The sequence below is a fragment of the Rhineura floridana genome, chromosome 2 (assembly GCF_030035675.1).
Source record: "Rhineura floridana isolate rRhiFlo1 chromosome 2, rRhiFlo1.hap2, whole genome shotgun sequence".
Lineage (NCBI taxonomy): Eukaryota > Metazoa > Chordata > Lepidosauria > Squamata > Rhineuridae > Rhineura > Rhineura floridana.
Window position 1 is genome coordinate 212,913,898 of NC_084481.1, and position 24,385 is coordinate 212,938,282.

Genomic DNA, 24,385 nt, shown 5'->3' on the forward strand with positions numbered 1-24,385 from the left:
TGTTCATTCGGCCAGATAGGCGGCCTAAAAATAAAATTTTATTATTATTATTATTACTATCTTCTTTGTGCATCTGTTTAATCTCTGCAGTACAAAAGATCCCTGAACCTGAACTAACATTTGCAGGAAGGGATTCTGAGGAACTGAGACAAATAGTGGTAACGAGAGAGGAAGTTCTAAGCTTAATGGACAATATAAAAACTGACAAATCACCGGGCCCGGATGGCATCCACCCGAGAGTTCTCAAAGAACTCAAAGGTGAAATTGCTGATCTGCTAACTAAAATATGTAACTTGTCCCTTGGGTCCTCCTCCGTGCCTGAGGACTGGAAAGTGGCAAATGTAACGCCAATCTTCAAAAAGGGATCCAGAGGGGATCCCGGAAATTACAGGCCAGTTAGCTTAACTTCTGTCCCTGGAAAACTGGTAGAAAGTATGATTAAAGCTAGATTAACTAAGCACATAGAAGAACAAGCCTTGCTGAAGCAGAGCCAGCATGGCTTCTGCAAGGGAAAGTCCTGTCTCAGTAACCTATTAGAATTCTTTGAGAGTGTCAACAAGCATATAGATAGAGGTGATCCAGTGGACATAGTGTACTTAGACTTTCAAAAAGCGTTTGACAAGGTACCTCACCAAAGGCTTCTGAGGAAGCTTAGCAGTCATGGAATAAGAGGAGAGGTCCTCTTGTGGATAAGAAATTGGTTAAGAAGCAGAAAGCAGAGAGTAGGAATCAACGGACAGTTCTCCCAATGGAGGGCTGTAGAAAGTGGAGTCCCTCAAGGATCGGTATTGGGACCTGTACTTTTCAACTTGTTCATTAATGACCTAGAATTAGGAGTGAGCAGTGAAGTGGCCAAGTTTGCTGATGACACTAAATTGTTCAGGGTTGTTAAAACAAAAAGGGAGTGCGAAGAGCTCCAAAAAGACCTCTCCAAACTGAGTGAATGGGCAGAAAAATGGCAAATGCAATTCAATATAAACAAATGTAAAATTATGCATATTGGAGCAAAAAATCTGAATTTCACATATAAGCTCATGGGGTCTGAACTGGCAGTGACCGACCAGGAGAGAGACCTCGGGGTTGTAGTGCACAGCATGATGAAAATGTCGACCCAGTGTGCGGCAGCTGTGAAAAAGGCAAATTCCATGCTAGCGATAATTAGGAAAGGTATTGAAAATAAAACAGCTGATATCATAATGCCGTTGTATAAATCTATGGTGCGGCCGCATTTGGAATACTGTGTACAGTTCTGGTCGCCTCATCTCAAAAAGGATATTATAGAGTTGGAAAAGGTTCAGAAGAGGGCAACCAGAATGATCAAGGGGATGGAGCGACTCCCTTACGAGGAAAGGTTGCAGCATTTGGGGCTTTTTAGTTTAGAGAAAAGGCGGGTCAGAGGAGACATGATAGAAGTGTATAAAATTATGCATGGCATTGAGAAAGTGGATAGAGAAAAGTTCTTCTCCCTCTCTCATAATACTAGAACTCGTGGACATTCAAAGAAGCTGAATGTTGGAAGATTCAGGACAGACAAAAGGAAGTACTTCTTTACTCAGCGCATAGTTAAACTATGGAACTTGCTCCCACAAGATGCAGTAATGGCCACCAGCTTGGATGGCTTTAAAAGAAGATTAGACAAATTCATGGAGGACAGGGCTATCAATGGCTACTATCCGTGATGGCTGTGCTCTGCCACCCTAGTCAGAGGCAGCATGCTTCTGAAAACCAGTTGCCGGAAGCCTCAGCAGGGGAGAGTGTTCTTGCACTCGGGTCCTGCTTGCAGGCTTCCCCCAGGCACCTGGTTGGCCACTGTGAGAACAGGATGCTGGACTAGATGGGCCACTGGCCTGATCCAGCAGGCTCTTCTTATGTTCTTATGTTCTTAAAAGTGTCTGACTCAGATTAGCTCCCAAATCCCAGACATTTGTTTTTCTATTCATTTCAGGAGGGAAGCAATTCTCATTCAATCCCACAAAATTTATCTTTGCCCCGGGTGTAATGTGGGCACTTAATGTGGAAGATGCTTCATGAATCCACTTTCTTTGCTTGCATACTTTCCAGATAATGGGCATATGCAACAATTGCTTGGTACTTACTTAGCTATCCTGGAAGATCCAGCAATAACAGTTTGTACCCCCAAACAATGGGAGTGCTTCAAGTCCTACCCACCTGGCCAAGTCAGTCCTACTACATAGCCCCACATACCTAAAAATTCTTCTACTGTATCTTCTACCAGCTCTGCCCAGCAAAATGCCTCCTGTACACCATGAAATATCATCATCATCATCATCATCATTATTCACCATACACCAGAAGGTTCCAGGGTGGGTCACAGCAATATAAAATACATTATTAAAATAGTTTAAAAGATAACAATCACAAGTAGAGAAGGACCTAAAATATATATCCCTCAAATGTCAAAGACCAGGGTGAACAGATGCATATTTAGCACACAATGAAAGCTGTATAAGGAAGGTGGCGGACCCACCTCTGTGGGGAGAGAATTCTACAACTTAGGGGCTGCCACAGCTAGAGATGGGAGATAATTTTGATTCAGTTCACATTTAAAGCCAAATCTATCAAATTTGCACTTTCCGAAACAATATGAGTACCGAAACATAGGCATCCTTTGAAATTCACTTATTTGAATTTTGCGATGCAGTTCTTCAACCAGATGATGTTTACAAAAATGCATATATTAGGAGAAAGTGTGCATAAAAATGAAGACATCAGTGAAAATAACGTACAAAAATACATGAGATGTGGAGAAGCTGCTTGCAAAAATGTGTACATTAGTCAAAACTGCATACAAAAATGTGATTATTAAGAGAAATTCACACTAAAATGCTGATGAATTTTCATGAGGATCTTTTTAAACACAAACACACACTGCTGTAGAAATGTGGAGAACTGAATTTTAAGAACGGGAAAATGAGAAACTGAGACAACCGAAACTGACAGATCTTTACATCCGTAGTCACAGAGCATGCCTTCTCAGGACATCCCCCTCCAAAAACCTTCTGAGGGCCCAAGAGGGCTCCCTTCTACTGATCGTACCACCCGGGAGAGTTTATAGGGATGCAAGTGGCCTGAATAACAGGCAACAAGGACAAAAAACAAGAGAGTGTGGCTCACATGCCCTGCTTGTAAGTACCCAATGCAACATCTATAGGAGCACATGTTCCCTCAGAGACCTTCCCTGGCACTTGCAGAGTCCTTTTTCACTCCGTTACCAATTTCCTCTTTCAGCTCATTTCCCCAAACATCCACTTCTTTTCCAGATCCCCCTACAATATAAGCCAAACTCATTTCTCCTTCAATTACTTTCCCAAAAGCATTTGTTTCCTTTCCATCCCTCAGAGAAAAAGAAAGACAAATCTCAGTTTCTCTCACTTCACTATGCCAGATCTTCACTTGTGCCCAGAGCTGCAAATGAGCTCTCAAGTAGAAACATGCCCATAGAAAGCTCTCGCCCCAGATGTTGCTATTGGTCTATAGCTGGCACAACAATGAGGCCAACAAGCGAGATCACGGAGTTGCATACATGAAGGTCACTTCCAGAGCTTGGAAAAGTTACTTTTTTGAACTACAACTCCCATCAGCCCAATCCAGTGGCCATGCTGGCTGGGGCTGATGGGAGTTGTAGTTCAAAAAAGTAACTTTTCCAAGCTCTGGTCACTTCTATGAAGCAACTTTCTCCAACAAAACCTAAAGGTGGACTGAGGTCTTATGGAACTCTGCTTCCAGCCTGCACCTCCTAAATTCCACCCCATTCCTGGAAGAATGGAGACTCTTAAAGGACCAGCACCCTGGGTTGCTTCTCCTCTCTGTAGCTTCCCGCCTGCTGTGCTCCATGTGTTATTGGGCAAGTGTGATAATGTGGGATGTGCTCATCTCCTTGGGCACAGGAGAAGGCCCTCATGAGGCTTCTGGCTCTTGCTTTGCATGCTCCAGTTCTGCAGGCTCTTGCCCACCAGTCCCAGTTTCAGTGGCCTCTTGCCAGCTCTCCCCACTTCAGTCTCAGACCCCATCTGCACTATACATTTATAGAAGTGTCATACCACTTTAAACAGTTACAGTTTTCCCCAAAGAATCCTGGGAAGTGCAGTTTGTTAAGGTTGCAAGATTTCTTAGGAGACCCCTATTCTCCTCATAGAGCTAAAGTTCTCAAGAGTGTTTTAAGAGTCAATCTCTCTTCCCAGGAAACTCTGAGAATTGTAGGTCTGTGAGGGGAATAGGAGTCTGCTAACTACTCGCAGCACCCTTGACAAAGTACAGTTCCCAGGTTTCTTTGGGGGAAGCCATGACTCTTTAAAGTGGGATAATACTGCTTTAAATGTATACTGCAGATGTGGCCTCAATGTCAGGATCCCTGTTCAGGTTCCCCCCAGTCAGTTTCACTTCAACCTCAGCTTGCTCATCCTCCTTCTCTGATGCTGGAGAGACATAACTAGTCATCAGCTTCTGTGTCAGATCTGCTTCCTCTGCTACCAGTCCACTGCCTCCAGTCTCAATGTCCAATATATATAAGAAAATATAATAACAACTGCAGCTCAGTCACCAGCTACCCAAGCCATTCACTTGCTTGCCTCCATTATGGTGTCTTGGAAAGGAACGGGAAAATTTGCCCCCACACATGGGATTACTCCTTACAGATACTAATAGAGAATTATGGGAACTGAATATGAGGAAGTGGTTCCTACACTGTGTTGAAAACATCTGAGCTGTTTTGACGATCCTTTTCTTGTTTCCAACTTATTGTTATTGGGTAGACTACAGTTTGTGCTCTTGTGCTCATGGTATGTATGGGGGACAAATTCAATTCAGTTCACATTTAAAGATGAATCTACGTAATACACACTTTCAGAAACAAAATGCAAGCCTCCTTTCAAAAATGTGTACTTATCCAAATTTTGTAATGCAGTTCTGTAGGCATGTTTCTTGGAAACTATGCATACTGACTGGAGAATGTGCATATTGCCCTGGAGAATGAACAAAATGCAATTGAGATTTGAATGCTCCCCCAGACCTGTTGTAGATTATGCATATTGCAGAGAAGATATATAAATTCTCCAAAGTCTGTTGGGGATTATGCATAAGAGCCAGAGAATATGCAAAATTCAGTCAAGATATGCACATTCTCCTTATGTATTGACCAGATATGTGCACAGTGGTTGGTTCTTATGCACATTAACTGCTCTATTTACATTCTCCCTCATGTATGCATCTTTGAGCTCCCTGGAGAAGAAAGGACAAGATAACAATTTAACTAACATATTGTGAGGGATATTAGTCTTTTGATGACACATAAGTAGTACTGAAATTGGGGGGAGAGAGGCAATATTCCATTACATACAATTTTACAAATTAACATGTGGGATTTTGTATCTTCAGAGTCAAATCTCAGTGAATAGAAAAACCTGTCTTATACTGAGTTGAACCTTTGGTCCATCTGCTTCCATATTGTCTACACTGACTGGCAGAGGCTGTCTGGGATTTCAGACAGGGTTCTCTCCCAGCCCTACCTGGAGATATAAGGATTTCAAACAGAATTTTCAGATTTTGTGGGGCCAAGCTTGAGCTTTAAAATGTAAGAATCAAGCCAAGACATTTGTACACAATAACGCTCATGTATGATCATTCACAGTGACTTGCTCCCATTTGTTTCTCAGAAGTTGAATTTAGGTTGCCTTTCATTTCACACCACCATGATCCAAAGCAGGTATACTTAAAAATAACTGAATGTATGCAAGATCCATTGATGGACCTGACTGGTAAATATAATTGGTGTTGGTAATTTTGACAGGAGCCTGAAAGATGTTGACAGAGGTCCTTGCATGCCCCAGTTTTTCTTCTCCAGGAGGTACAATATCTCTTGAGAGTGACCGGTTTCTTGCCAAGTCAAAGCAACAATGCTGGGAAGTGGAGAGTCCTCATCACCTTCTACTGTCCCTTGTGTGCAGAAAACAAAAAGGCTCCAATATTAAATTGTATAAAAACTTGTTTTTTTAACAGAGTGCATTTGCATTCAGACAGTGATCTTAAGATTCCCACTGCCTACCCTACAGCAAAACAAAATGACAAGCAGCCTTATGAAGTTTTCCTTTTATAGACAAGGGTCTATTACAGGATTATTAACACTCTTAAAGTTAATTGCATACTTAAGTGCTGAATTGGAGGCAAGAATACATGGTTACATCCTTCAGTCTTGTGGTTCAAGTGTCTGCAAACACTATCTCACTTGGAACTAACTTGTGGTATTGAGATACCAACTAAGCAGTGAGTGAATCAGAAATCCAGCCATACAAAAATGTTTCTGTAGAGATGCTGGATATGTAAATAACACTTCCTTTCACACAGTGAATGTTTATAACAAGGAAAATGGAAAATCAGCTTATTTTTACATTACTAAGAGCTAATCCACATATTCAGATCAGGTGGCATATCTCTGTTGGGACTGTACTACTTCAGATGGTAGGTAGGGATTGCATGCTTGAATGTGTGCGTGCGTGTGTGTGGGAAATCCCACATATAGAAAATAAGTATACCAGGTTCTGTATATCAGGCTTTGTTGGAACTTTCAGATTTCAAAATGCAGGGGCAATACTTATTAGGAAAAACTCTCTGTGCTTAAGAGTTTTTCTAGCGCTAGATTTCCTGCATCAAGTGGAAAGTCGCACTTGATAGCCAACTTTATTTATTTATTGTATTTATATACTGCCCCATAGCCGAAGCTCTCTGGGCAGTTTACAGTAATTAAAAACATTAAAAACAAATATACAAATTTAAAACACTTCTTCTAAAAACAATTTAAAACATAATTTAGAAAATTTAAAACAATTTAAAAACACATGCTAAAATGCCTGGGAGAAGAGGAAAGTCTTGACCTGGCGCCAAAAAGATAACATTGATGGTGCCAGGCGCACCTCATCAGGACACTCCATCTAAAAGGAAAAGTATGTTAGAATTTGCATGAGATTCTTCCCATTAAATTTATTTCATCTGTTTTTAAGCCTCTTCTATGGACCATAGCAGTCAGTCAGAGGTGTAGGAGGTGAGGCAGTCTTCCAGGCAACCTGGTCCCAAGTTGTTTATGACTTTATATACCGACAATAACATTTTGAACTTCGCCTGATAGCCAAATTTGGATGGTGGTGGCTGAGGAGAGGGCATTCTCTGTGGCAGATCCTAGGCTGTGGAATTCCCTCCACACAGAGGTGCATCTGGCACCTTCATTATATAGATTCCATCATATGCTGAAGACCTGTCTTTACCCTGGCCTTTGAGATGGAGGATGGGGAGAAATTTGTGTCATTTCACATTTAAAGCTGAATCTGTGAAATGGAAATGGACTGCCTTCAAGTCGATCCTGACTTCTGGCGACCCTATGAATAGGGTTTTCATGGTAAGCAGCATTCAGAGGTGGCTTACTATGCCCTTTCTAGCCAATATGAGAGCCAAAACACAGTCATTTTTTAAAATTTGCACAAATCCAAATTTTGTGATTCAGTTCTCCAACCAGCCAAGGTTTACAAAAATGCATTCATTAGGGGAAATTGTGCATAAAAATGAATTATATTAGTGTTATTAGGATAAATTGCTTGCAAAATGTGTACATTAGTCAAAACTATATACAAAAATGTGTTTATTAGGAGAAATTCATACTAAAATGCTGATTTTCACGAGGACTACAAAAATAAATAAATTGCAAATGAGAAACTGAAAGAACCAATACTGACAGATTGTTCCATCTCTACCCAAGATATATGTTTTCAGGACGCAGCCTATTCCTGTGACTATAATTTGTTTTAAACTGTTTTTAATATTGAATTTTAAACTGCTGGGACCTTAGGGTGAAGGGCAGGTAAATAATCAAATATGTAAATAAATAAATAATGTTGTCAGCTGGTGCAGTACCTTCAGCAAAGGAGAATGAACAGGAGAAGAGAAGGGATACTCTAGCCATTAATATATTCTCTGACTGCAATTATTTTATTACCTTGGAATATATAGCTGTTAAAATGTTATTAGTGACCATAAAATTAAGCTGCCCTTGTTTAATCCTGGCACCGTGTTGTCTTGATTATCTCCTTCAGTGCTGTGTTCCACCGGTTGGCTCATTCTTGCATAGCTGAAACTTGTCTAATATGTCATGGTCTGGAAAAAGGCTCTTTTTCTTTTCTTTTTTACATGCATGGTAAGTATTTATAACCTAATACAGTAATGCTTCTTTGAGGGTGGATTGGTATACATCCAGTTTCTTGGTTTATACTATTTCCGAGATCAGATGAGACTGGGCGTGTTCAGGGTAGTATGGCCGTAGACTTGCATGCATTAGGACATAAAGATTGCCACCACACCAAAGAAGACTCGTGACACAAGTATGGAATAATGTTATATTTATTAAAATATAACACACTAAATCAAATTCAATTCAGCCAATTATTCAAATATAAAATACTTCGGGCAGGTGAGGCAAAACCTAAGTGGAAGGGAATACTCCCTCCCATTCTGAAGGCAAATAATTCTCCTCAGACTGTAACTCCCCAGTCAAGGATGTGGGAGAAATCCCCCCTCCTTGCTATTGGAGTCAGGTGTGTGGTTCCAACCTCCGCATCCTGGCCCCGCAGTGCAGGCATTCACCATGCTGTGCAAGCCGGTCCCACAAGGACACTCCCCAGATCCCCACCAGACATTAAGCCCTGATGGTTCCCTAGGGAGCGCCCTTTACCAGAATGCCTCAACCGCCTTAATTTTAACCCGAATATACCTCACCTGCCCAAATTCCATGCCACAAGAGGGGATCAGCTGAAGCTTGGTCCCCTCAATCCATGGAAAACAAACCCCCAAGGCCCCACCTAAGATCTTCCAATAACAAATCACACCCATGCTCCGAGAGGTGAACCCCATCATCTCGAAACAAGTGTGGTGAATGGAACTTAATCCTATCATGAGGAATGAAGGCCCCACCAAGGGACAAAACCAAATCCCTGACTTTCCTATTGACCCACTTCCTAGACCTGTCAATCCTATTGGGGTGAATCGCACCCCTCCACACCCTTCTCACAAGCATGTCAGACCATACTAAAATGAGATCGGGATAAGAACGAATGAGCCATGTGAGATCATGAGTGACTTTGAGCAGCAAATCCATACCCGGTCGCTGCACCAAGTCATTCTCCCCCAAATGAATCAATAAAACATGAGGCTGGCTAGCCAAAGACATGATTTGGCACACCAATGGCATCAACGTATCCCACAACATGCCCCTCCGAGCTTCCCAACTAACTGTAGCTCTGGCGGAAAGCTGCAGCTGCGTCCCGGTAACAGTCGAAGAGGCCTTCCGGTAAGCCCAAAACAAGATAGAATGGCCACACAGGACGATCCTCGCCGGGACTGGAAGGCTTAGCGCACCTAAGGAAAACAGAAAAATAAAATTACTTAGAATTAATATCTGACATAGGACTTGAAAGCAGAAGAACGCCACCTGCCAATCGCCTGGATATCACTAATGCTCATGACCACGAGGGCTGCGGCCGTGGCCGCCCCAATCCGAAAAGAATGCAGCCCATAGACTCCAGCATCGCAACCACTGGCCAACAAGGCCCGCCGAACAATGGCCCAAAATTGAAACTGAGTCAGAGCAGAACCATCCGCATGTATGAAAAGATAACGCTGGCCCGCTGGCCTAATAGACAGAAATGGACGCATTGCAGACACAGGGCATAATTCAGAGACCTGGCAACTGCGTAAAGAGACAATACTGCCACAGCCCTTCTGATCGGTCTTATAGACTCTTAGGGAAAACCTAACCAAGTCAGCACCTAACGTGCAATCGCCAGAGCATAAGGCCTGGTAGGACACATCGCGCTTAGAAGGGACTAATACTTCACTAGGGCGGAAAGCACCATAGAACATCATCAGAGTTATTGCGGCGCAAAGGTGCGACTCATACTGGGATGAGCATAAAGAACAAAACAATGCCAGGATCTGGAGGAGGACATCGGGCGTGATTGGCCTCCTCTGGTCAGTGAGCCTAGGAGCAGAACGCAACCAGCCCTCAAGGACCTTTCTGACCCTAAAATCTACAGAATGATCCGGCAGTCCCCGTGCCTTAGAAATAAAGGCCAGCGCAGAGAGGTGTCCAGCGATAGTTGAGACCGAATTATTTTGCCCTTTTAAATATAACATAAACTGCAATAAATGAGATGCGGGAACAGGCCACGCCATAGGCAGAGTACTACAGATTCGGAAAGCCTGGAATTTTTCAAAGGAATGCTGATATGCTTTTTGAGTGCTTGGAGCAAGGGCACAAGCAACAGCAGCCCTGACTTCTAATTGCCAAGGCTCCACAGGAAAGGTGGTACCGGGACCGGGTCCAGAGCTGCTCCAGGTGCTAGCTCCCAAAAACGCGCCATCTGTAAGCGAGAAAGAGCATCAGCAACACAGTTCTGCAAACCTGGAACATGCCGAGCAATGAATAGGATATTAAAACGCAAGCATTGCAAGACAAAGGCACGCACTAGGCACATAACATGAGGAGATTTAGAAGTCTGAGCATTTACAACGCACACTGTGGACAAATTGTCACACCAAAAACGTACAGTGCGATTTTGAAATGCCAACGGCCATATATAAACTGCTACCACAATAAAAAAAAACTCTAAAAATGTCAAATCAGAAGTAAGCCCAGAGGCTTGCCACTTGGAAGGCCATCTCTCAGCACACCATTGAGATCTGAAAATTACCCCGAATCCAAGGCCCCCAGCAGCATCAGAGTGTACCTGAAGACTGTTCGGAAACTTAAATTGGTACAAAGAGCTGCAGCCAGAGTGCTAACCGGGGCTGGTTACAGGGACCATACAACTCCCCTGTTACAACAGCTCCACTGGCTGCCAATTTGTTTCCGGTCACAATTCAAAGTGCTGATTTTGACCTACAAAGCCCTATACGGCTCAGGTCCAGGCTATTTGACAGATCGTATCTCCCTACATGAACCTGTCTGGGATTTGAGATGTTCAGGTGAGGCCCTTCTTGTGCTCCCCACACCCTCGCAAGTACATATGACGAGGACACGAGATAGGGCCTTTTCGGTGGCCGCCCCTAGGCTATGGAACTCCCTTCCGAGTGAGGTGCGATTAGCTCCCTCCTTGCCGTCTTTCCGGCGACAAGTAAAGACTGTTTTATTTCAACGGGCATTTGGATTAGAGAACGACCAAGATTAAATGTCATAGGATTGGTGACTACAGTATATGATTTTATTATTTTAAATTGTCCGCTGTTTTTAACGTATGTTTTATGGTTTTTAATTTTTCTCATAGTTTAATTCTATTTTAATTGTATATTTCTGTATGTTTTAATGGTGTTGTTTTTAGTTGTAAGCCGCTCTGAGTCCTATTGGAAAAAGGGCGGGGTAGAAATAAAGTTTATTATTATTATTATTATTATTATTATTATTATTATTATTACCTGTAATTCAGCTTCTAATAGTAATTCCTCGCGCTGAAAAGAGAGACCATTAAAATCCTCCCAAAAAAACTAGCCACATTTGCAAGTCTGCTCTCATCCCTGCCGTGACCCTAATCAGATGGAAATGAGAGCGAACTCCCTTCATGGCGTCACAGAGACACCTGAGGAATGCGCAACCAGGGGAAATGACTTTAGAAGCAAAAACTAAATGGCCTACAAGTTCTTGCAGCTGAGCCAATGTGATCTTCCTCAAGACAATTGCTGAACGAAGTCGTTGCTGCAGGGCAAGCAACTTGTCCTGGGGCAAACTGGAAGACTGAGCAATAGTATCTAAATGAATCCTTAAAAAGGTAAGGGAAGTAGAAGGGCCCTCAGACTTTTCTGGAGCTAAAGGGACACCCAGTTCAGCGGTTAAAGCTTCAAAAGATTGTATCAAGTGGAGGCAATGAGAAGAACCAGCTGGCCCTATGAACAAAAAATCATCCAGATAGTGGGCCAAGAAGGAAGAAGAAGCCCTCCTTCGTAATGCCCACTCGAGGAAAGTGCTAAATGCTTCGAAAGCAGCACAAGACACAGAACAGCCCATCAACATAAAACTGGCCTTGAAATTTGAAACCTAGCAAATCAACATCAGCAGGGTGTACTGGTAGGAGACGAAAAGCGGATTTTATATCGCACTTCGCCATTAAAGCACCCCTACCGGCCCTACGGACTACTCTCACAGCCTCATCAAAGGAGGTGTATCTGACCGATGCATATATTGGAGAAATGCCATCATTAACAGAGGCACCTTTAGGGAATGACAAATTATGGATAAGACAATATTCCCCTGCTTCTTAGGGACTATACCCAAAGGAGAAATTCTTAAATTATTTAATGGAGGAAAGGGAAAGGGGCCTGAGATGCGATTGGCAGCTATCTCTTTATTAAGTTTGGCCAAAACTACAGGGGCCATAGTCCTAAGAGAGGGTTGGTTGGCAGAGGAAGTAGCCACCCTCGGACCCTCAAAAGGGATATGAAAACCTTCAGAAAAACCCTGCAGTAGGAAACTAGCGGCTCGCCTATTAGGATAACAATCCAACAACCCCGCAAGAGGAAGCAACTTAATAGGGCTACTGGCCTTGTGACGTACCGCCGCTGTTGCCAGACCCGCGTTTGGGATGTTGTTGTTCTCCTGAACCCTGGCGAGCCTAACGGGCACGCTGGCAGGAGGAGCTGGGGTGGTTGCCACCACACAGTCCACAGATGTGCCGGAACCTACAGGGACGCCTGAGGCAATTGCCGGCGCTGTTGAATGTCCAGCAGACTTGATGGGATTGAACCCATTGCCCGCCTTGGCCAAAACCAGAGGCGGAAGTCTGCACGCGCACCAAGAGGTACCCACTATCGGCCCTATTGCCAGGAGTGGGCCTGGCTGGGGTCATAGAGTGCAGCCACAGGCCCAGATGTTCCATATCCCAATGAAGGGTGGGATGTAATGCCGCCCTTTGCCTGAAATTCTCATCGTACCGCAACCAAGCGGTACTGGAGAATTCACGAAAGGCCCGATGAATAATGTCTTGATATTTAATAATGGACATGACCCTAGATGGGTAAGCTTGAATCATTACGCACATATAAATTGTATATGTGTTCAGCCAATTAGGCCATACGCGATCAACTTTCTCTTTCATGGCGGCCTCACGCTCCTTAAAATCATGACCTTCCTTAGGTTTTATCTCAGTTTCGCAAAAAAGGAGAGTAAACAAATCAATATACTCTCCGCGCCAATTGTTTTTCCTTTGTTGTTAACAATAGAAGGTCACCCAACAGAAGGGAGGTATCGCCTTGTGGGTAAACGCCCTGAGGAAGAGGCAAAGAAACTGGAGATTGACTAGAGGAAGCCACAGATGGCTGCCACGGAGTCACAGCCACAGCAGGCCACGGAAGCTGAGGCAGCTGCAGAACTAACACACCTCCCATAAAAACCGAAGGTTGCTGGACACCTCCTTGCAGCTGAGAACCTGCCATGGGGGTGTCCTGTACAAGACCCCCTTGAGTCTGTACCTGTGTGTCGTGAGCATGTGGTGGTACAATTTGCTCACCGTATAAGCAGCTGGAGAGGCAACCACTGCAGGTGCCGCGAACCCAGAAGCCTCAGAGGGTACAGGCTGGATTCCAGTTGGATGAAGAGGAAGCTGTCCTTGAATTAGCCCAGCACCAGCTGAGACTGGGAGCATAGAAGAGGAGATTGTTGACAGAACCGCAGGCGAGCCAACTGGAAGTATCCAAACAGCAGGCTCCTCAACAGGTGCTGCAGCTTCAACGACACTGATCCTAGAAACCAAATCAGCAAGAACACGACTTAGGCATCTTGGCCGCCAAGTGGGCAGATTTCTTACCTGAAGGGGCGGTACTTGGACCCGCCTCTGAATCCACTGGCTGCCTGTGCTCCCTCTCTAGAGCTTCCACCCTAGCCACCAAGGCACGAATGGTTCCCATGTCTTCATCTTCATCAGAAGACTGGTGCTGTTGAGATGGAGGGCGCTTCGTAGCCTGCTTCACCACACGAACCCCTTTTTTCTGTTGAGCCTTCTTGGGTGGCATGTTAATACTATACTAAGCCAGGAACAGAACAACAACAGAAACAATAATTGTAAAAGTAGAACAGTAACAAAGCCCCAACAACCAGGATATATAAAACACTGCAATATAAACCAAAATAGCAATAACAATTCAGAAAAATTCTTAAATATCAAATAAAATTTAAAAAACGACACAGAAACGAGGACTAAACAGACTATAACAAAGCAATAAAATAATGAGAGAATGGAGGGGAAAGGGGGGGAAAGGAGGGGGGTGAAGAGGAAGGGGGGTTGAGGGAAATCAAATTACCAAACCTTTTTATATATTTAAACTATTAATTAAGAAATACCTCTCTATCAATTAATTTATAATTATATCTATGCAGTTAATTTATATATAATTAAGGAACCAAACAATTAATTTAAAGTAAACCACAGAGACACACAGATCTTAGAAAAACCTACAATACTGAGACAAGCCGGTGGGGGTGCCCGCACGGAATTAAAATTCTACGCAATAATCCTAAGGGATATGATCAGCAACCCTTGGCTTCACCACCCACAGCCCTCCCTAACTAAGCCACGCTGGGCTGGAGAAATGCAAAAACGCGTTAAAGCACTGATCGAAGCCTGAAGTAAAAGCCAACAGCCGGCAAGCCGCCGGGTAGCCGCTAAGCGCATGGGCGGACACCCGCAGCCCAGCTGATCGGCAGAAATCCAGAAACAGAACAATAAACAAACAATGAATGAAATGGGAATGAGGGAACCAACGAATGATACAGAAGAGTGGAAAGCAGTGGGAACGATCACCAATGAAACGCGGAAGGAGCCTTTTGCAAGCGAGGACCAGCAGTAAGTGCCGCAAGGCAAAAAAAGGCAAGCGCTAGGGGAAGGACCAGCCTTTTATTTGCTGCTCGAACCCCCTCCTGATTGGTAAGATGATCCCAAGTGGCTCAATCTAGAACTTCGAGAACTTTCTCGAGTCTTCTATTAGAATTAGGGCGGCGACAAACACGCCCCTGCAAAGGCAGGAATGCCATTATCACGACGAACATTAATTTACAGTTGCTACATCTGCACCATAAATTTAACACAGTATGATACCACTTTAAACAGTCACGGCTTCCCCTTAAGCATCCTGGGAACTGTAAGGCTTTGTTAAGGCTCCTGATTGTTGTTAGGAGACCCCTATTCCCCACACAGAGCTACAATTCCCAGAATGGGCTAATAATCATTCCCTCTTCCCAGATAACTCTGGGAATTGCAGCTCTGTGAGGGGAATAGGGGTCTCCTAACAACAATCAGCACCCTCAACAAACTACAGTTCCAAGGATTCTTTGTGGGAAGCCATGCCTAAACAGTGGTATAATAGTGCTTTAAATGTACAGTTCAGATGTAATTACTCTTCAAGCACTTAATAAAGCATCAGCTAGGAGTGAAAGAGTTAACTTTAGCTACAGACTAAAATTAGTGGACAGAGTCAAAGGGCAACAGAGAGAGAAAAAGCACTAAGAGGCCAATACCCCACTGGGCATAAACTTGACCTGCTGCTGACCTGTAACTGTCACAGAGTCCTAAGAGTCATGGTCAGGTCCAAAGTGCGGCAATATGACCCTAGAGCTTAGCATTGCTATGGCAATGACCTCTAGCTATTATTTATTGACTGGCTTCTCTGCATGCCTGACTAGACCTCTGGTCACCGGTAAAAGATGTATTGATTATACATTAGCCTGCTAGAACTGGCTGGTATCATATGTTTGGAGAAACACATACCGAGCTGTCATTCATTATTAGGTTGGGCATAATTCTAAAAGGACACACAGAAGAATTTTCTTTTTTACTTTACAGCCATGGTGGTTCACTGATTCAAAGGGACACAATCACAGAATCAGTCTGACGCTTGGGCAGCATTTTGTACAAGGAAAATCTTAAGTGTTCCATAGGCGAAATAAAAGCCACCACATTGCAATGTTGTATGGCTTTGCTTCTCTAAGGTTGCATACAGACCAAACATTGAAAGCACATTTAAAGCACATCCCCCCTCAAAAAAAAAAAAGAATCCTGGGAACTGAAGTTTACCCCTCACTGAGCTACAATTCCCTACTCTCTTGGTAAACTGTGCTTATTTTCCCTATTTATGTCAACCAAATCTCTGAAAGAATTCCGTTTTTTTAGAAGGGAGTATGTGATTTGGCTCATAGAGAAAGCTTAGGGCTTTCTACATGTGATGCGGAAAACCCATGATTAGCCTTGCCATGTATTTTATTTTATCTTGTTATTGAAGTGTAGGTTACTTCTTCACACAACACATAGCTAAACTATGGAATTCGCTCCCACAAAAGGCAGTGATGGCTCTAAAAAAAGATTAGACAAATTCATGGAGGATAAGGCTATCAATGGCTACTAGCCATGATGGCTGTGCTCTGCCACCATAGTCTGATGAAGTATGCTTCTGAAAACCAGTTGCTAGAAGCCCATGAAGGGAGAGTGCTTTTGCACTGAGGTCCTGCTTGCTGGCTTTCAATGAGGGCATCTGGTTGGCCACTGTGAGAACAGGATGCTGGACTAGATGGGCCACTAGATGAACTAGATGATCCAGCAGGCTCTTCATTTTGTTGCCTGAACAGGCCTGATGCAAAAGTTCACTGCCTCCTCCTCTTCCCACCACCATCTCTGCATCCTCTTTGTGGGAGCGTTGCCACCTGAGACTATTGTCTCATTTTGCCTCATTATTGGGCCAGCCCTGTGCCTGAGCACTGCCACTACACCCCAAAAGTCTAGGGGCATGTGACTCAAGTATAGTCAAGTTTTGGCATCTAAGGCAAAAACAAAATCCCACAAGAACCTCTTCTCTTCCCTGTAGGGATGGGATCTGTGGGCTGGTGCCACTTTGAAAGCATTCCACTGACCTAACAGGCTGCTATTGATTCAAGTTCGTTCTTTGTCCACTGGCTGCTGTTTTCACTGACCCGTTTTCCCCCCTCCAAAATATATTGATATTAATATGGATACATGAAAGAAAGTATCAATATTCTGAAAGAAAATATTGATATTTTCTTTCATTTATTACTCTGGAAAAAAATAGTTGCATTAATATCAATATTTTTGGAGAGGGGAAATTGATTAGGGGGCCATTGAAAGCTGCTTTCCTCCTTTCCTTTCAAGGTGAAAACTGTCCAGCCTCAGTCACAGCAAAGCTGCTTTCCTTTCTTGTATCAATACTTTCTTTCAAATTATCAATATTTTGCAAGAAAACACTGATAGTTTGAAAGAAAATATTGATAAGATAGGCTGGACTCTGGCAAGGAGCTCCGGAGTTGAGAGTGGGGAAGGTTGGAGGGATTGCTGCAGAAGCCCAGGTCAGTAAAGATGCTTGAGGGGTGAAGTGGGCTGACAGGGTCCAGGAGTGAGGACAAGAAGAGCAAAGGGGGAAACCCCTCTTCTATTCCCCATACCCCCAGCAGACACACACACACACCATTGATCAATATCTAGCATCTTGCTGACTGACCAGCCTCTCTTCTTCACTTTCCTGTGTGAAACGGACAAGTCTGCTACTTGCTTTGGGGCAGGGAGAAGATAAGATAGGAGGAGGATGCTGTTTTGGCAAAGGCAAAAAGTAAAATGTTTTCCAAGGGTAGCTTGGCCTCGTAGCCATTGGAAGACAAGGAAAGAAAAGAAGAAGCAACAGCCCAGTGCTCTTTAACATTTTTATTAATGACTTGGATGAGGTGGTGCAGGGAATGCTTATCAAATTTGCAGATGATACAAAATTTAGGAGGGATAGCTAATACTATGGAAGACAGAAACAAAATTCAAAGGGATCTTGATAGGCTGGAGCATTGGGCTGAAAACAACAGGGATAAGTGCAAAGTTCTACACCTAGGAAAGAGAAACAAAGTGCAGAGTTATAAGATGAGGGATACTGGCTCAGCAATACTACATGCGAGAAGGATCTTTGGATTGTTGTTGATCACAAGCTGAATACGAGCCAACAGTGTGATGTGGCTGCAAAAAAGGCAAATGCAGTATTAGGCTGCATTAACAGAAGTATAGTTTCCAAATCGCATCAAGTATTGGTTCTCCTCTATTCGGCACTGATTAGGGCTCATCTTGCGTACTGTGTCCAGTTCAGAACACTGCACTTGAAGGATGATGCAGACAAACTGGAATAGGTTCAGAGGAGGGCAACAAGGATGATCAGAGGACTGAAAACAAAGCTCTGTGAGGAGAGACTGAAAGAACTGGGCATGTTTAGCCTGGAGAAGAGAAGACTGAGGGGAGATATGATAGCACTCTTCAAGTACATGAAAGGTTGCCACACAGAGGAGGGCCAGGATCTCTTCTCGATTGTCCCAGAGTGCAGGACATGGAATAATGGGCTCAAGTTACAGGAAGCCAGAGTTCAACTGAACATCAGGAAAAACTGTTATAGCAATACGGCAATGGAACCAATTACTTAAGCTGGTGGTGGGCTCTCCAACACTGGAGGCATTCAAGAGGCAGCTGGACAGTCACATGTTGGATATGCTTTAATTTGGATTCCTGCATTGAGCAGGGGATTGGTCTCAATGGCCTTAAAGACCCCTTCCAATTCTACGATTCTATAAGTCTCCACAGTACAGGGTCAGGGATTCATTGTGCTGGGATGCGGGTTGGGTTAAAAATGCAGCTTTCTTTGTGATAGGCAGAAGTACTAGATCAGGATGCTGCTGCAGTTTTAACTCCTCGTATTTGATCCTCCCCCCAAAGTAGTCTTTTTGGTTTCACACAATAAAACAAAGAAGAGAAGCTGATAAGTCAATTTCTTATAAATCCGATGCAGTTTAATATCCAGTATCAGAAAAAGCTGTGGAAAGTCATAGTATTCTGTGCTGTTCCGCAGAGATTTGGAATACGCAGTTTTATTTTTGATTCCAGCTAAATCCTTGCCCATCCCCACTTCCCTGGCAATAAAATACACCAATAATAACTTAAATAAGTAACAATTCTGCTGCCCATTCATGACACCTAAAATGAGCTGCCTGATCAGCTTCCTCTGGAAGGGGAAGGGCCATAGCTCAGTGACAGAGAAGCTGCTTTGCATGCAGAACCTCCGATGTTCCCAGGATCTCCAGGTAAGGCTAAGAGAGACCCCCTGTCTGAAATCTTGGAGACCTACTGCCTCTCAGTATAGATAATACTGTGCTAAATGAACCAATAGTCTGACTCATATAAGGTCGTTTGCCACATTCCTGTGTTCTTCTGCCAAATGGTAGGGTCAGCCACCCCTATGAAAAGCAGACTCAGGATGTTGCTTTTTTCATTGATCAAAATCGCATCAGCCCAGCTTCGTTTCACCCATAGTAAGGGGAAAAGATGTGCTCATAATTCTTAGTGTGCATAATGCATAGTGCTTTACAATGTGTATCTCGTTTGCAGCAAATTACGTAGGGAAAGGGGAGGGGGAATCCATGAGTATCTGGCAGTTCTGATTATAGGCATTGTTTCCCTCCTCATCTCCCACAATGATTTAATGGGAGACATTAAAAGGAGGGCCTGTTTTACAGAAAGTCTGAATTACAGATGATTTTGTTAAATTAATTTTAGCCTTATTGAGCCCAAAGTTTTATTGATTCTTAACTGAATACATTTAAGCCAAACCATAAAAGCCTCAAGCTCGGGGAAAGAAATATTACATGTGACTATCCAAGCAATATTTTATCCATTCTTATTAAAGTAAGCAAACAAGGGTTGTTAGTATTATGTGACATCTCAGAAGGTGCTGCTCATAGTCATGGATGCTGAAATCCCAGCTGAGCAAACCTGACCAATTTTTTTTAATGTTGCAGTCTGCAACCCAACAGCACATAAAAATATAAGAAGAGCCCTGCTAGATCAGACCAAAGGATCATCTAGTCCAGCATTCTGTTCACACATTGGCCAGCTAGATGCCTAAGGGAAGCCCCACAAGCAGCACATGAACTCAACAGCACTCTCCTCATTTGTGCTGCCTGGCAATTGGTGGGTTGCAGTCAACAACTAAAAGCCATTGACAGCCTGCCTATAGTTTGCGCAGCCATGTTATTTATTTATTTGTTTGTTTGTTTGTTTGTTTCCCACCCTTCCTCCCAGTAGGAGCCCAGGGCAGCAAACAAAAACACTAAAAACACTCTAAAACATCTTAAAACAGAAATTGTTGTTGTTGTTATGTGCCTCCAAGTCGAGTACGACTTATGGTGACCCTATGAATCAGTGACCTCCAAGGGAAAAAAAAACAGAAATTAAAATATATTAAAACAAAACATCTCAAAAACATATTAAAATGAAATATCTTTAAACACATCTTTCAAAAAAAAAAAAGCTTTAAAAACACCATAAAAAGCAATTACAACACAGACTGGGATAAGGTTTCTGTTTATTTTTTATTAATTAATTAATATACTGCCCTTCCTCCCAGTAGGAGCCCAGGGCAGCAAACAAAAGCACTAAAAAACTTTAAAACATCATAAAACAGACTTTAAAATACATGAAAACAAAACATCTTTAAAAACATTTTTTTAAAATGTCTCTACTTAAAAGGCTTGTTGAAAGAGGAAGGTCTTCAGTGGGTGCTGAAAAGATAACAGAGATGGCTAATATTTAAGGGGAGGGAATTCCAAAGAGCAGATGTCACTACACTAAAGGCCCGCTTCCTATGTTGTGGGAACATGTAATAAGATGGTATCTGCAGGAGGCCCTCACCTGCAGACCGTAGTGATGGACTGGGTATAAAGGGGTAAGACAAGTCTTTCAGGTATCCTGGTCTCAAGCTGTATAGAGCTTTGCACACCAAAACCAGAACCTTGAACATGGCCCAGTAGCTAATGTGCAGCCAGTGCAATTCTTTCAGCGGGAAGGTGACATGTCGGTGATACCCTGTTCCAGTGAGCAGTCACACTACCGCATTTTGCACCAAGGGCAGCCCCACATAGAGCACATTACAGTAATCCAGCCTGGAGATTACCAATGCATGGACTATCATGGTCAACCTATCCTGGTCCAGAAACGGCCATAGCTGTCTTACCAGCCAAATCTGGTAACAGGCACTCCTAGCCACTGAGGTCACCTGGGCCTCTAGGGACAAAGATGGATCCAGGAGCACCCCCAGACTACGGACCTGCTCTTTCAGAGGGAGTACAACCCCATCCAAAGCTGGCAACTGACCAATTATCTAAACTCAGGAACTACCAACCCACAGTGCCTCCATCTTGCTAGGATTCAGAGTCAGTTTATTGGCCCTCATCCAGCCCACCACTGACTTCAGGCACTGGTCCAGGGCTTGCATGGCCTTTCCCAATTTAGATGTTGCAGAGAATCAGAGCTGGGTATCATGAGCGTACTGTTAATACACTCACCCCAAATTTCCTGATGACCGCTCCCCAGGGCTTCATATAGATGTTAAACAGCATTGGGGACAAGATGGTACCCTGTGGCACACCACAGCACAACTGCGAGGGAGCCAAAAGACAATCACCCAATGCTATTCTCTGAAAATGGCCCTTGAGATAGGATCAGAACCACTGTAAAACAGTGCCCCCAGTACCCATCTCACCAAGTTGGCCCAGAAGGATACCATGGTCAATAGTATCAAAGGCCGCCAAGAGATCAAGTAAGAATAACAGGGTCGCACTTTCCCTGTCCTTTTCCCATTAAAGGTCATCCATCTGGGTGACCAAGGCCAAGTAACACAACCAGGCCTGAACCCAGAGTGAAATGGGTCAATATAATCTGTTTCATCCAAGAGTACTTGCAATTGCTGTGCCACAACTATCTCGATAACCTTCCCTAAAAGGGAGGTATTTGTGACCGGTCGGCAGTTGTTGCAAACCAAATGGTTCAGAGTGGGCTTTTTCAGGAGTGGTCAGATCACCACCTCTTTCAGGGTGGCTGGAACCACTCCTTACCTCAACGACAAATTGACCACAGCCTGTATCCACTTGGTCATACTCCCTCTATAAATTTTAATAACCCAAGATGGGCAAGGATCGAGAGGACATGTTGCTGGCCACAGTGTCGCAAGCACCTTGTCTGCATCATCAGGCCGCATCGACTGAAACCAATCCCAAGAAGTTGCAGCAGGCACTGCACTGGACACCTCACAGGGGAGTACAGTAGATGTGGATGGGGCATCAAGATTGTTATGGAGGTGAGCAACTTTACCCTCAAAGTGCCTTGCAAACAGTTGTAGGATTGCCAGGTCAGAAGTATCTCAAACCCTGAGATTTCAGGGGTGGGCATTAGTGATGTCATGGGATGGGCCCTAGTGATGTCATGGGGTGGCCCCTAGTGATGTCATTAAGCATGATATGATAAGCATCAACCAGGGCTGATTGGAGTATACTGTGATGTTCCTGCTTATAGTGTAAATATGGTAAGTGCTGTTTATATAGAAGACATATGGTAAGTGGAGTGAAAGAGGAGGGGGGAGCACATGAGCAGTAGAATGCTGGATGATTGGCTGAGCGTTTGAATGGCTGGGAGTATAAATGGAAGAATGACAGTTGAATCTGGGTGGATGTTAGTAGGGTGGAGAAGAAGGTGTTTGGTGGTGGATGTTGGGAGTGTGGAGAAAGAGGTGTTTGAGGGTGGAGGTCAGGAGTGTGGAGAAAGAGGGAGTTGGAGTTCTGATTAATAATAAGTCAAGTACAAAACAGGAATAGATGAAACCATACGCTTGTGAAACATTCTAAAACTAATCTTGTTATTTCTGATATTTAATAAATACTTATTTGGTTTACCAAAGGCCTGATCCTTGGCTGGGGGATATACATACCAGAAGGGAGGGCAAGGTAATTACCAAGGCTGAACAGAAACAGTATCTAATGGTGGCAGCGGTAAAGGGAGAAATAATAACAATTCAAGTATCCAGAGCAACCCAGAGTTGTATGCGTTATCTATAAAGATACAAGGGGGTTGGGAACAGTATAAGCACACAGTCACAAAAGTAACCAGCTAGAGAGAGACTCAGGCAAAGTCTCTGGGAGTATTGGTTATAGGACGTGACTGGTGGTGCTGCCTAGCAGGGGGATCTAGTGAGATCTGTGCTAGAGCGGAGTGAGAAACCATATAAAGGACGGTCTGGACTGGTGGTATCCCTGGTGGTGCCTAGTGAAAGGCAGTAGCCACAAGCAGGTGGGAACCTGACAGGGAGAACCAGGGAAGGACGCCACATATACCACTCAAACAAAAAAATCTGATTAGAAATTAAGATAGAAATCTTAGCTAAATGAGTGTGTTCCCAGGTCCAGCTGAAGTAACAGGATCATTCCTTCCCACCTGTTTAGGAAGCTTGGGTTGGGAACATTTAATCTAGCCTACATGCTTCAGGCCAGACCTGTTTACCAGAAGGCCACTGAGGAAAAGGAGAGCCTAGTGTTGTAGAGATTTTAGATGGGAGTACTCAGGAGTAAAGATGGATGCCCCTGAAGGCTGCAATTCTAAACACACTTACTAAGGGACTAAGCCCCATAGGACTTACTTCTGAGTAGATACGGTTAGGATTGTGCTGTTGATAAAGCTTGACTAGGGATCCTCTGCAAAGATATCAATATCAAAGCAGGGTTGATATCTTGATCCTTCACTGCAGGGAGAGGTTTGGGAAATGAGTAGGAGTTAAGAAGATTCTCTACCTTTTCCTGCCTATCCTGTGGGCTGCTATAAACTCACTTTGACAGCCAACCCAATTCCAGTGAGTAATAATTGACAGACAGAAAACACACATGGTTTGGTCTATCTCCACAGGCAGTAGCTTGAGAACAACAGCAATTGAAGCCACACTTCCCAGTATGTGAATTCTCTTTTACCACTATTGGGCAAGAAACAAACCATCATGTAAACAACAAGGTGCATCATCAGTGGGTTTAAGCGGGTTGAGTTGAGCACATGGAGCCACTGTTATTGCTTTTATGGAGGCCAGAGGTAAATGAAATGCAAATAGAAAAAGAAAAGACAGTGATGATTTCCTAAATGCAATAGCATACCAACCACAACCAGATTCCAATGAGTAAGGCAGAAAACTCAGCATCCCACAATTAGTCAGGATTCCTAACCAAAAACCAAAACTAAAAAAATCCTGGCAGCCAGTCCACCAAGGTCACAGAAATCCCCATGCAGCACATCCTGACCTGGGGGCTCAGTTAGTGCAGAATGCTGCAGTACAATTGCTGACATGAGACTCTGTCAGCATGTAATATCTCTGCTCTGAAATCTGCACTGGTTGTCGATTTGCTACCAAGTCAAGGTGTGCTTTCCATGTTACAGGTGCCACATAGAGCTTGTTCTACTCTTATAAGAAATCGATCTTTAAGTGTGGCAGCACTTACACTTTGGAA